Source organism: Bidens hawaiensis, unplaced genomic scaffold (assembly GCF_021521415.1).
Source record: "Bidens hawaiensis isolate Kalapana, Puna unplaced genomic scaffold, B.hawaiensis_p1.1 tig00028987_1, whole genome shotgun sequence".
Taxonomy (NCBI): Eukaryota; Viridiplantae; Streptophyta; class Magnoliopsida; order Asterales; family Asteraceae; genus Bidens; species Bidens hawaiensis.
This window is the reverse complement of record NW_027494761.1, coordinates 2505-14199: the sequence shown is the minus strand read 5'-3', so window position 1 is coordinate 14199 and position 11695 is coordinate 2505. Positions and strand designations below refer to the sequence as shown.

Here is an 11695-nt window from a genome sequence, read left to right as displayed (position 1 = left end):
CAGCTAGAGTGGCTTTAAGACTTCTGATATCCTTTTCACTAGATTTTATTTTTACCGAGTAACTGTTTTCTTTAATTTTAGAATAGTGATGTTCTTCTTTTAAATTTTTAAATTGAGTGTCCAAACTAACAAACTGATCAGTTAATGTTTTCAATTGATCAGACAGTTTTTCACATTGTTCACAATGAGATTCAGAACATACCTCTGAGAGTTGATCGTTCACTTCTGCCATGTATGCTTGATCTTCCCCAGTCTCTTTGTCACTTCCTCCAGTTTCGATGTTTACCAGATTTGCCTGTTCGAACACCTCCTCAACTTGTATATTCCAGTAGTATCCACCGTTTTGTTGAGATACCATAGCCTTATTTTCACTTCCACTCCCATTCTGTTGAGTAGGCCTGTTTTGGCTTCGTTCGACTCTCTCATTTGTACACTCTTTAGCAAAGTGACCATTTTGTTGACAGTTATAACAACGAACTTTGGATTATCAAACCTCGGTCTTTCTCCAACGAACTTTCTACCAGTTTTCTTCATAAATCTCTTCACCCTTCTTACTATCATAGCCATCTGCCACTACAGATCCATTTCTTCCAGATCATCAGCGTCGATCTGATCATAGTCTTCATCCAAAGTTGCAGGGTCGACTATTTTTCCTTTGATGTAATTCTCATAAAATGCAATGAAGGAGGCATAAAGAGCAAACTGTTGTTCAGCTGATGTAACACTCATAGGCATCTGTGAGTAGTTCTTGCTAGAAGCATTGGTTGAGAAATTACCAGTTGTGGTTTGAGGTTTTGAGGAACTACTACCTCCTGCTACGAAACATACGTCACCATCCATATTGAGAATTACATGACCATCTGGAGTGGAGTTTGGTTCCCCCTTTGAGTAGTAGGCAGTGGATTCTGATTTTGAACTTGAGTTTGGAGTGACATTAGCACCATACATTCCCGGATCCTGAATCTGATCAGTAGGTGTCTCCTTTCGAGCCATGTTAAGTTCAAAATTTCATAACTTATTTACCACCGTCTCCAAATCAATCTTCTCAAAGTCCTTATCTTCTCTCATCAGAACAGTGTACATCTCCCATTTTGGTGGGAGAGCATCAAGAAGCTTTTCCACTATCTCTTCCTCCTTGTATTCAATGGAGTAGTTATTTAGCTCGGTCATCAGATGATAATATCGTGTGATGATGTCATCAAGTGATTCATTTTTCAGATACTTGAACACTGAGAATTGGGTTTTCAGCAGCTTTGTTTTGGAGGTTCGTATTTTTTGAAAGTATGAAGAATCTCTTGTGGAAGTGTCATGGTTATAGCTGCATGCGCTTTACTTTCTGCCTCATACATTTTCTTTTCATCATCTTCCATCTTACTGTACTTCTTAATTTGTTCTCGACCTTCAAACATGGACGTTGGTGGAATGTACCCATCTTGAATGCAGACCCACATCTTTGCGTCTTGATACTTCACATACTGTTCAAATCTATCTTTCCATGCAACGAAATTAGTACCTTTAAGCAGTTTTGGAGCTTTAGTTGCTGAACCAGCTTCAACCTCCATCTTTACCAGTTCTGTGATGTTTATTGAAGTCATACTTGAACGAACGAGACTCAAACAATCAAATTCTGTTAACAGTGAGCAGTAGCGAAGTTAATACAACTTCGCTTTCACAACAACTTCGCCTGTAACTTCGTTGGTTGACAACTTCGCTGGTTATCAACTTCGCCAAAAACTTATATGTTCGCTAAAACCCTAGTTTTTGTGACGGCAAGTTCGCTAGAAGAACAAAGGAGTTTTACAGGTTAGGTAGGTCGATTTCGAAGGTCGCGAGGGTGATTGGAAGGTGTATTTGATGAGGGATGAGGAGCGATTTACAAAAACGAGGTATTTCAACGTAAACTCGTTCCGTGAATGGTCTAACGAAATGATCTTAACACCCGTGTGATAATCCCGAATCACACAATCACGAGCAAAATGCTCTGATACCAATTGTAAGTTCCCAGCCGGATCTACACAGGAGTATCTCGTAACACGAGGGTGCGGAATCCCCACGTATACGATACGAGTGTCGAGTCGATTAACACGTTGAATATATGTAAATACACGAGAATATAAGATAATACTTGATATATTGCAATGCTTAACCACCAAGATACAAACACGTGACTCTAAGAATCACTCAAACCAGCCGTCCAAAGTTATGTCTACAAGAGCCGAAGTTAGAGTTTAAATAACTCGACAACTTCGCCTAACATACTAGGCGAAGTTATCTTAACTTCGCTCAACTACAAGCTCGCTAAAACAAAGGCGAACATATAAGAACAAGTTTAACACAAAACAATATAAACGATTACAGACACAAATAAACACGAGATACTGAACTACTGACATTATGCACCAACACTCTTGTACCTCACGATAACCTACATGTTGTAAGTTTACATCTTCTGTTATGCTTGGAAGATCTAATAGATTGATATCTTTACCCATTGATTGTAAAAGGTCTCTAATTTCGGTAAGAACCAAATTTTGAACTCGTTCGACATTTTAACAATTTAACCGATGATCTTCAGATAGTGATTCAAAGTGGTCATTCCATAACTTTCGAACATCTCCAGGTTTGCAAAAAATAATTATGGTCGCGAATAACATTCTAAGAGCACTGGGAAACTGAAATAATGAGGCTTCTGAGAGACATTGCGATAAACTTTCATCGTTCTCTATTAATCCTATCTCAAGAGCTGCTTTTCGAAATGTCGTGTATTGTACACTGTTAACTTTGCAAAGATCTTCAAAAGAAGTAGGCCCTTTGACATTCTACAAAACTAGGCGTAAGTAGTACCTTTCTCCTTCGGACGGATTAGCGGAAACGATACGGCCTCTTTGTGCTTTACGTAAACGACGATTCCAATGACTTGAACCTCCATTCCACGTAAAATGTTTTGGAAAATCTTTATAAAAATATTGCCTTGCTGTTTCATCCACTCTATTTGTATCAAAAAAAGCAGTTAACATGGTTTTCTTATCTCTTTCCCTATCAACAATTTCAGACATGACATCATCATCTCTAAATCTAACCATTTGATAATTAGGAAGATGAAGTTGTAATGCCAAAACAGCATGATGGATTTAAGAAAGAGAAAAGGAAAAAATACGCCACATTGGCTCCGGGGGAGATACGTAGCGTGCATCTTGAAATCTCTTTATCTCGTTAACAAGAACCTCTTGCTCATCTTGATTGATTTGAATAACTTTTGTCGTGCCCTTTGTAAATATATTTGAATAAATATTTCACAGATTTTATACTTAAGCAAACTATTGATGTGGCAGTTGAACATCATCAAAAGCCTTGGGTTATACGGGACAACCCATCTGTTATCAAGAGTTGTTCCTCGTACAAACACCTTTATTCCATTATTTCTTCTTCGATATAATGGATATGCATCTTCTCCTTGTGTTGTGTGTTCATTAAATTATCTTGGATAACGGGAGCGACAAACTTGACGATCATTCTTCAATTGCATACAAGGATTGCTTATTCATAAATGTCCACAAGGACCATGCATCTTGTGATTGACTGAAATTTGGGATGCCTTAGTATGTCAGGAATTTCAGCACACACGACCTTATCAAAATGATCTGGATTACTGATTTTGTGTTGCGAGTACATAATAAGAAGAAAATGCGCATGTGGTAAACCACGCTTTTGAAACTCGATGACATAAACGTATGCCTTAACTTCTCCAAGGAGATGTTTCTTGAATATTTGTTCCTTAAGATCCTCTAATTTGGCACGAAACACTCTTGAAACAAGGTCTGGTCGATCTTGTGCTGTTTGACCAACTTTTAAATTGTCACGTATCTCGGGCTACCCAGGATTACACGTCATTGTAAGGAATAAATCAGGCTTGCCGTCATCTTGAACTAAAGTCATCGCATCAAGAAATCGGCGTCGCATGTCGCGAGGCCCTCCGATGAAAGATGCAGGAAACACAATCCGTTTTCCAACTCTACTTGGTAGAACCTCGCCAGCATTGACGCAATCCACAATACCCTGGTACAAATCAGCTCTGATCTTATTCTGGTTTTGTTCACAAAATTGTAAACGTGACGTCTCGAGCTTTATGTAAACATCTACAACAAATTGTTGTAGCAATCTACCACCGAACAGAATCACATTCTTGATAGATCGAATTTGGAACTTGTAACAGAAGTACTCTCGCATAGCTACGGTTGTTCTACCACTTCGTGTGTTAGCCTCTGAAAAAAATAACTAAACTGTTGGTACTTTTCTTAAAAATGGTACACGTTAGGGTACTAATTATGATCCTCACTTAAGAAAGATACGTAAATTGTTTGTACCTTATATTTCTTCATCGATATTATCGTGATTGGTGTGAACTTCATTGATTAATACTCCTTGACGTGGTATGTTAGAATGCCAACCCGACTCACCATTAGGAAAAAATTGAGGATATGACAATGGATCATAACAACCAAAGTATGGTTGGATAGTTTGACTATATTCAGACCTACCGTACACAACAATACTTCTTTTGTACGAAGTGATATTGTCATTACCTTCAACCCAAATACCAGCAACTTATACAATGGTGCAATAAATAAGTAAAATAATCTATACTATGGTTATATAAATATTTGAAGTATAGTAATATTATTTAAACCTCGGATGTCGTTGGTCGGTTGTACACCCTTTGGTCAAGTTCCACCGAATCATTCAAAGTGTCTCTATAGTTATCTAGATGTCCTAAGTCTGCAAGACTTCGAAATGTGTTAACGTATGGGTTTGTAGACAGAATACTTCTCAACATCTTAGTAATTCTTTCATCAAGATTTGGCCATCGAAGTCTATGATCTAACTCAGTATCAGGATCATAAAAATACAATTGTAAGTACCTAGGTGTTCCATCTCTCGAAACTAATTGATCGATTTTGTGATATATTCCTTTATGTGCACGAAACGTGTATACACCGTCTCTCATATTGTTCAAAGTGTCATCCAATGTCACACCCATTGAGGCGAAAGAAAAATTGGTGTTATAGGCACGTATGTTTTACCTAAACAATTTTCCAATATCATCTTGTGAGGTGAACAGCCGGTACAATTCATCTGGAATTTCTGAATTTGCTAACATTGTTTTCCCACTCATACAACAAAAGGTAGAGAATTCATATGTAAATCATTTTTCTCCACAATGAGGACATGGACTTCGTTCCTTTAAGACACAATGCTCCCTAGGTATACCATCGTAAACAAAATTTTAGGTATCCTCTTATGTGTTCTCATCGCGAGTGGATGGTTGAATTCGAATACCTAAGGAACTTGACGTAATAAGTAACGAAAATTGTAAAGGATTTCAAGTTTAATAAAAAGGCAAGGTTAAATAAATAAAAACCTTGTGATATTTCAGGTGTGAATTCCTCTACAACACGATGGTATGTAGGCATACCAGCGTGCATAAAATTATATGCATCCTCTTCGATATTCTCATCCAGGATGGATGGTTGATCAATAACGTCACAAAATTGAGGTAATAGTGTATGCGGTTGAATTCGAATGCCTACGAAATTCATTGTATTAAGTGAAGGAAGATGCAAAAGATGACAAGTTTAATAAAGAAAGCATTGTTAAATAAATAAAAACCTCGTGATATTTCAGCCATGACTTTGCCAATTACAGAGGGGTGTGATGTTGTCGGCGTACTATCATCCGTAACAATTCGTGTAAACTGAATACCATTTGAAGTATTTTTTCCGTTTTCTTTGCATGTAGCATGACATGGTTCATCGCTGACTTTTCGTTCTTAAGTCGAACTACATGACACATTCCCTTTTGGCATTTGTGTCATTTGACTACTATTAGTTTGTAAAGTTTGTAATGGTATCCTTTCCATTAGTGGATCACGTTGGTAAGCATCGTTGATGCCGACTTTCAATAGTTTGTTTTTCTCTTTGCAAGACATATAATACTGTTTGTTATACTCTTTCCTTTTTTGAGCTAATATAGATTCACTTGAAGTAGAGTCATCATTACGATTTTTTGGTTGTCCATTCTCTTTGCGTGAAGCGTAATACCGCGTGTTATACGCTCTTCGTTTTTCAGCAGATGTAGATGCACGTGAGGTAGAAGCATCATTACGATCTTTTGGTTGTTTATTAGTCATTGTAAATTGAAAAATACCTTGTAAATTAAACAAAAGGAGACTTATCATACACAATGAAATTCTGAAAGCATAATTGCAAGAATAGTACATGACACTTGACTATTATATTAATTGGAAAGAAAAAAAGAAGAATCTGAATTCTTAAAACATTACAATAAATAATGAAAACATTGAGTGAGACAAACTAAAAACTTGGTGAAACAACGGTCTCCACAAACATTGCTCTCTTAGAACCACAAAATGAAGTAACATGATAAAAGCATTCAAAGGGCTTCACATCCATTTCGATTTCATAAAGCTTCCCTCCATTAGTCATCACAAACCAATTACCATTTGTCATAAAATGTGTTATGTCACAACATAATGACAAAGGTATAGGGGGGGATTCGAGGACATGACAAGACCTTAATCCATTGTTCCTCTTCTAGCATCCACAACTCAATTGACATCTCACGTATGCCAGTGCTAACAAACATGTGAAGTTCATTTTTCACATTCACTAAATCTCCAAAAACAATTCCCATCATTAGAACTGGTGGAAAGCATATCTCTTTAAATTTCTCCGAATTAACATCAAAACAAAGTACCACATTTTTACCTCCAACCAAAGACTCACAAACAGTGAAATAAAGAGTATCACCGCAAAAAGTACCATTTGACCAACCAAAAGTGGGGCTAACATACTCTGGTCTTATTATTAAAGGTATATTTCTCCAAGATCCTACTCTCCTAGAATATATGGAGACGCGAAGTACACCACGCCTAAGCTTTACATGTAAAACCTTATAATCTTCGTAACCGTCAATGTACAAAACCAGTAGCGTCATCATGTTCAAAGAAACCATGACAACGACATTCTGGTGTTGATAAATGTTTGAATGCACGAGTGACTGGATTCCAAAGAAGCAACTCTGACGTATGATTTAAGCGAACACACAACAATCCATCCAAATGTGACCGAACTGAGACATCATTAAATGGAAATGGAACGATTGTGCTTGGCCCATATTCACCGGTTTGAAGGTCGATCGGATGAATTGAGCATGTTAGGTTGCCAATTATGAGAGTTCTCGGATTAGATGAAATTAATGAGCGAGAACAATGTACCCTTGCAAATTCTTGTGTTGACAAAAAGGCATACCATTCCTTACTAACAGACTTAAAACGACCTACAACCCTCATTGGCACCCTCGTTAATATCTCGAAAATGATTATTTCAATAGAAAGGTCAACCATGGTGATACCTTCGTTTATCACAAATAATGACTAATTAGTTCTAGCATAATTAACTTAAAATTTGGAGAAAAGTATGTGTAATTGCATTACATGTAAATAAAGTCATATGTACAACACATACTTGCAACAACACGATATATGACATGACAACATTAAGCAAAGTAAAACTTATTTCTAGTATAGATAATGATATGAGAAGATAACAAATCATAAACACACGCAAAAAAAAAATCAAAGTGATCATTCATAATTTTTGAACATCTTCACTACAAGCAAACAATAATATCAAAACAATATAAAAATATCCTAATCAAATAACTTAAGGCAATCATATTTTAAGAACGACACATTAAGGCAATCTGGTGTCTCTCTGGAATGTCCGGTTCAAACGCGATCCTAGTATAGCATGTTGACCTCAATATATTCACTGAAAAACATAAAATATATATTTTGAAAACGTTAGGTGTATGATGCCACTATATATTTCTTAAAAAGATATGTAAATTATAACATACTTTCCGGAAAACGAACCATCTTGACCCGTGATACATACACAATAGATTTATTTAATATTGCCCGAAAGGTTTTCACCATCTCAATCTGCGGTGGGTCGTACGAAGAAATTTGTATACGGTGACCACTATCACATGTAAAATTTATATTAAATACCGTAGTAAATAGTTATAAATATAAAATATTTAAAAGAAATTTTAATAAAAATCTTTTATATGAAGAATGACTTACATAACATCTTGAAGAATCATAAAAAAATGACGAAATCGTCGCTCACCCATGATAATCTTCCCAACGACATCTAAACCAATATTATTATTCTTTATATTACGTAGTATAAAAAAGCTAGTATATAAACTTATTTGTATCAAAACAACTTATACGTACCAGTAATTAGTTTTACATGTGTCCTGTCATTCGTAAGAGTTTCTATAGATGACACTAATGGATAGAAACATAACCCTCTTGTAACATCGGTTGCAAATGGAATAAGTTTAGTTTGTTCACTAAATAAAATCTTGAATTCACTATAAAACAAAATGTAGTTTTCATGTTTTGGCCATTCTTCGTAATCAAAACTCTCAATTCGGAAACGGTTTAGTACAAACATGTTGTCTACCAAATTTTTGTTTTTGAAAAACTTCATTAAAGGGGCTGGGACGAAAGCGACCACTTGATGTCTCTAAAAATATAAACAATAAATTTAGTGCTTTATACCAAATAGAGTTTTATTTGGTATAAAATAATTTAATATATATTATAATATAGTGTGTGTATATATATATCCCATAAAACATACCAAATACCATACATATATGTAAAAAAATGTGGAAGATGATGTTCATGATTTTGATCTAAATAATTAATACAAAGTTTCTAAAATATCAATTTAGAAATGACAGTGGAAACCCATAGGAAAAAGTGATAAAGAAAATGATATCGACAAAATATAGGAAAAATTAATATACTATATATGTAAATGATATTTTGATACCTTTAGTGGGACATATATAGTATTGACTATTGACAATGTTTATTATCATATAATATGATATTTAAAATAAGATCTTACGTTTTGGTCGAGAAAAATAACCAATAATTTGTTTTCACGGACGTCTGGCAAAACGAACTCAACCCAAACAAAAGACAAAGTATACAAAACTCCATATTGCGTGAGTGATGAGAAAGAGTCAACAATGAAATGCACATCCATGATCAATTAAACCTTCAATAAGACAAAACAAAATTGAATACTTTTGGTCTTTTATATATCTCCAACCTTTTAGTTTAAACATGTATTTCAAATGAAAATGTAGAGTTAAATATGTTTCGGATGTTCCTCATTATAGATGGTTGTTGGGTTTTTTTTTAGTTTAGGTGAAGGCAAATGTTTTTATTTTAGTGTTTTGCTTTCTTTTGATGCTTTATATTATTTATTGAAGTAAATGATAAGAATTAATATATATAAATTTGAATGTATTATATTATAACTGAATATTTAAACCTTATAATATTAAAGTATGCATGTAAGAACTTAGCAGACAACAATATTTGTATATTCTACTCGTGTTTATCATATCATCATAGAAGTGGATTACTTTCTCGAACATTATAAAACAGGTAAAAGAGACGGGACACTCGCGTTGAAAAAACAATTTGAAAAAAAGTGAAATATAATACATGAATTTTCAAATTTTAGTATACTTGACGATTTTCTTATGAAAACAAAGATATGAGAAATTTAGTTACTCAACTCAATTTACCGAGTAGAAGATTTTTCAAATTTCTAAAATTATATTTTTAAATAGTTACATTTGTTACTTAAAATGCAATGATATGTTTTTAGTTTGTGAAAATAAGTTTGAGTGGAGTGTTTTAATGTTTGAATATTTTCTTGTGTTATACGTTGTACTTTATCTACCAAGCATGTTTTAGAAGGATATTTCTAAAAAGAAAATATCTGTTTAAATTATGTGATATTAACAAATAATTAACAAATAATTATCTATATACAGTAAAAGTGAAGTTTGGTGCCACAACTTGGTTTTTTATTTGGATTTCTATTTAGCAATTGTTTTTTGGCAGAAATATACGTGAGTGTTTGGTGTGAGTTGGCGGGTTTCTTAGTGAGGTTCGAATATTTTATTTCTCTACATGTTTTTATTGGTCTTAGCGGCTACCTGGCTCTTCAGTCCACCAGTTCTTTTTATTTTTTTATGTTGGCTTTTATAAACTTATGTTCACTTCATATCTTTAGTGACCAGCAACTACTTGCCTCTTTAGTCCAGCTACTACTTGCCTCTTTAGTCCACCAGCTTTTTTTTCTTCTTTTATATATGTTTGTTTTTATAAACTTATGTTCATTTCTTTGGTAGGCTTAGCAATTATGAAAACTAACCGAATTCGTGTAGCTTTAACGCTGGGGGCTGATAATGTTGGGTTTTTACCAATGTTTTTGTTGTTTTTATTACCTTTAAAGAAACACCAATAGTATTTATGTTTTTTTATTCTACTAACAAGTTTATAATGGAAATTATTTATCCGACAAGCATTCATATATATTTCTAAAATATTCTTTAACATAATTTGAATGTATAACTTAACCAATAATTGTCCACAACCTCTCTTTTATGCCATTTCCAGGTTAAAATATTATGACATCAATAACTGCCTAAGGAACTAAAATGCTCTTTTTACACTTTGAATTACTTTTGAGATTCTTTAAAAAAAGCTTAAGCCTACAGCCAGTTATATATAACTCTTTATACGAATTTAACTTTTATATAGTGTGCTTTTAGTGAAACTAAACTTATACCAATTATTAAAAACAACTTTAAAATACTATATTGCAATCAGGTTGAATACTTGAATAAGAATTCATACTATAAAAAAATAAATCGGTTACGTGAATGTAAAAACAAAAAAGCCATCAAAGCATCCTCACAATATACAATCACTTTTAACAACTTCAAACATACTAATACACTTAACTGAATAACTACAGGTTTGAATCGGTGAAAATTATCAATACACAAAAAGCCAAGAATATGGACAACTAAGGATTCAAGGAAGAATACTAGATATCGATTACTATTACTGTAGGGCCGCTTTTTAAAGGCAATACGAACCTTCTTTGAGTATTTAAAAAGCTGAAAAACATAGATGAAGAGTGTTCAGTCAATTAATAACATAAAATGAGAAACATGGTGTCTTACCACAACACAAACTGATCAACTGTTTTTGTGTTTTGGTGTATCTTGAAAGATGTTGAGAGTATATATGGTGGGGTGTTGATTGGATATGGACCAGTTAATAGAAGGTCTTGAGTATGAACTGGTTAATAAAGGTAAAAGGTGAATTGAAGTGACTGCATAAAAAAGCAAGTAAGCTGCAGAAAGAAACCCGCCTAGTTGGTCAATGAAGATATACACACAAGGCTACTGTTTGCTTTATTCTTTATTCCCTGTCAAACAAATAAAGAATTAGTAAAAAATAAATAGGGAACACAAATACAAAGATTTACAAGATAGATTGACAAAAAATATTTTTTACATTATCTTGTATCAAATACATATAAGAACTATCATATATAAAGTTGTAAGAAAAATGTATAAAGATCATACATTTAAAAATGGGTAAGGTTTATTAATGAACACATATACTCAAGTTTATATTCCTAGAATAGTGGAAAAATAAATGTTTACCAAACCACAAATCTGCAAACTTTTAAAACCAGTTCAGTTTACAATTTGGTTCCAA

At 33.9% G+C, this 11695-nt stretch overlaps 1 pseudogene; it reads right to left on the bottom strand.

Moving 5' to 3' along the window:
- Nucleotides 1-6371: 6371 nt before the first annotated feature.
- LOC143577990 (putative F-box/kelch-repeat protein At1g12870) lies at nt 6372-7423 on the bottom strand (annotated as a pseudogene).
- Between the last annotated feature and the right edge of the window lie 4272 nt (nt 7424-11695).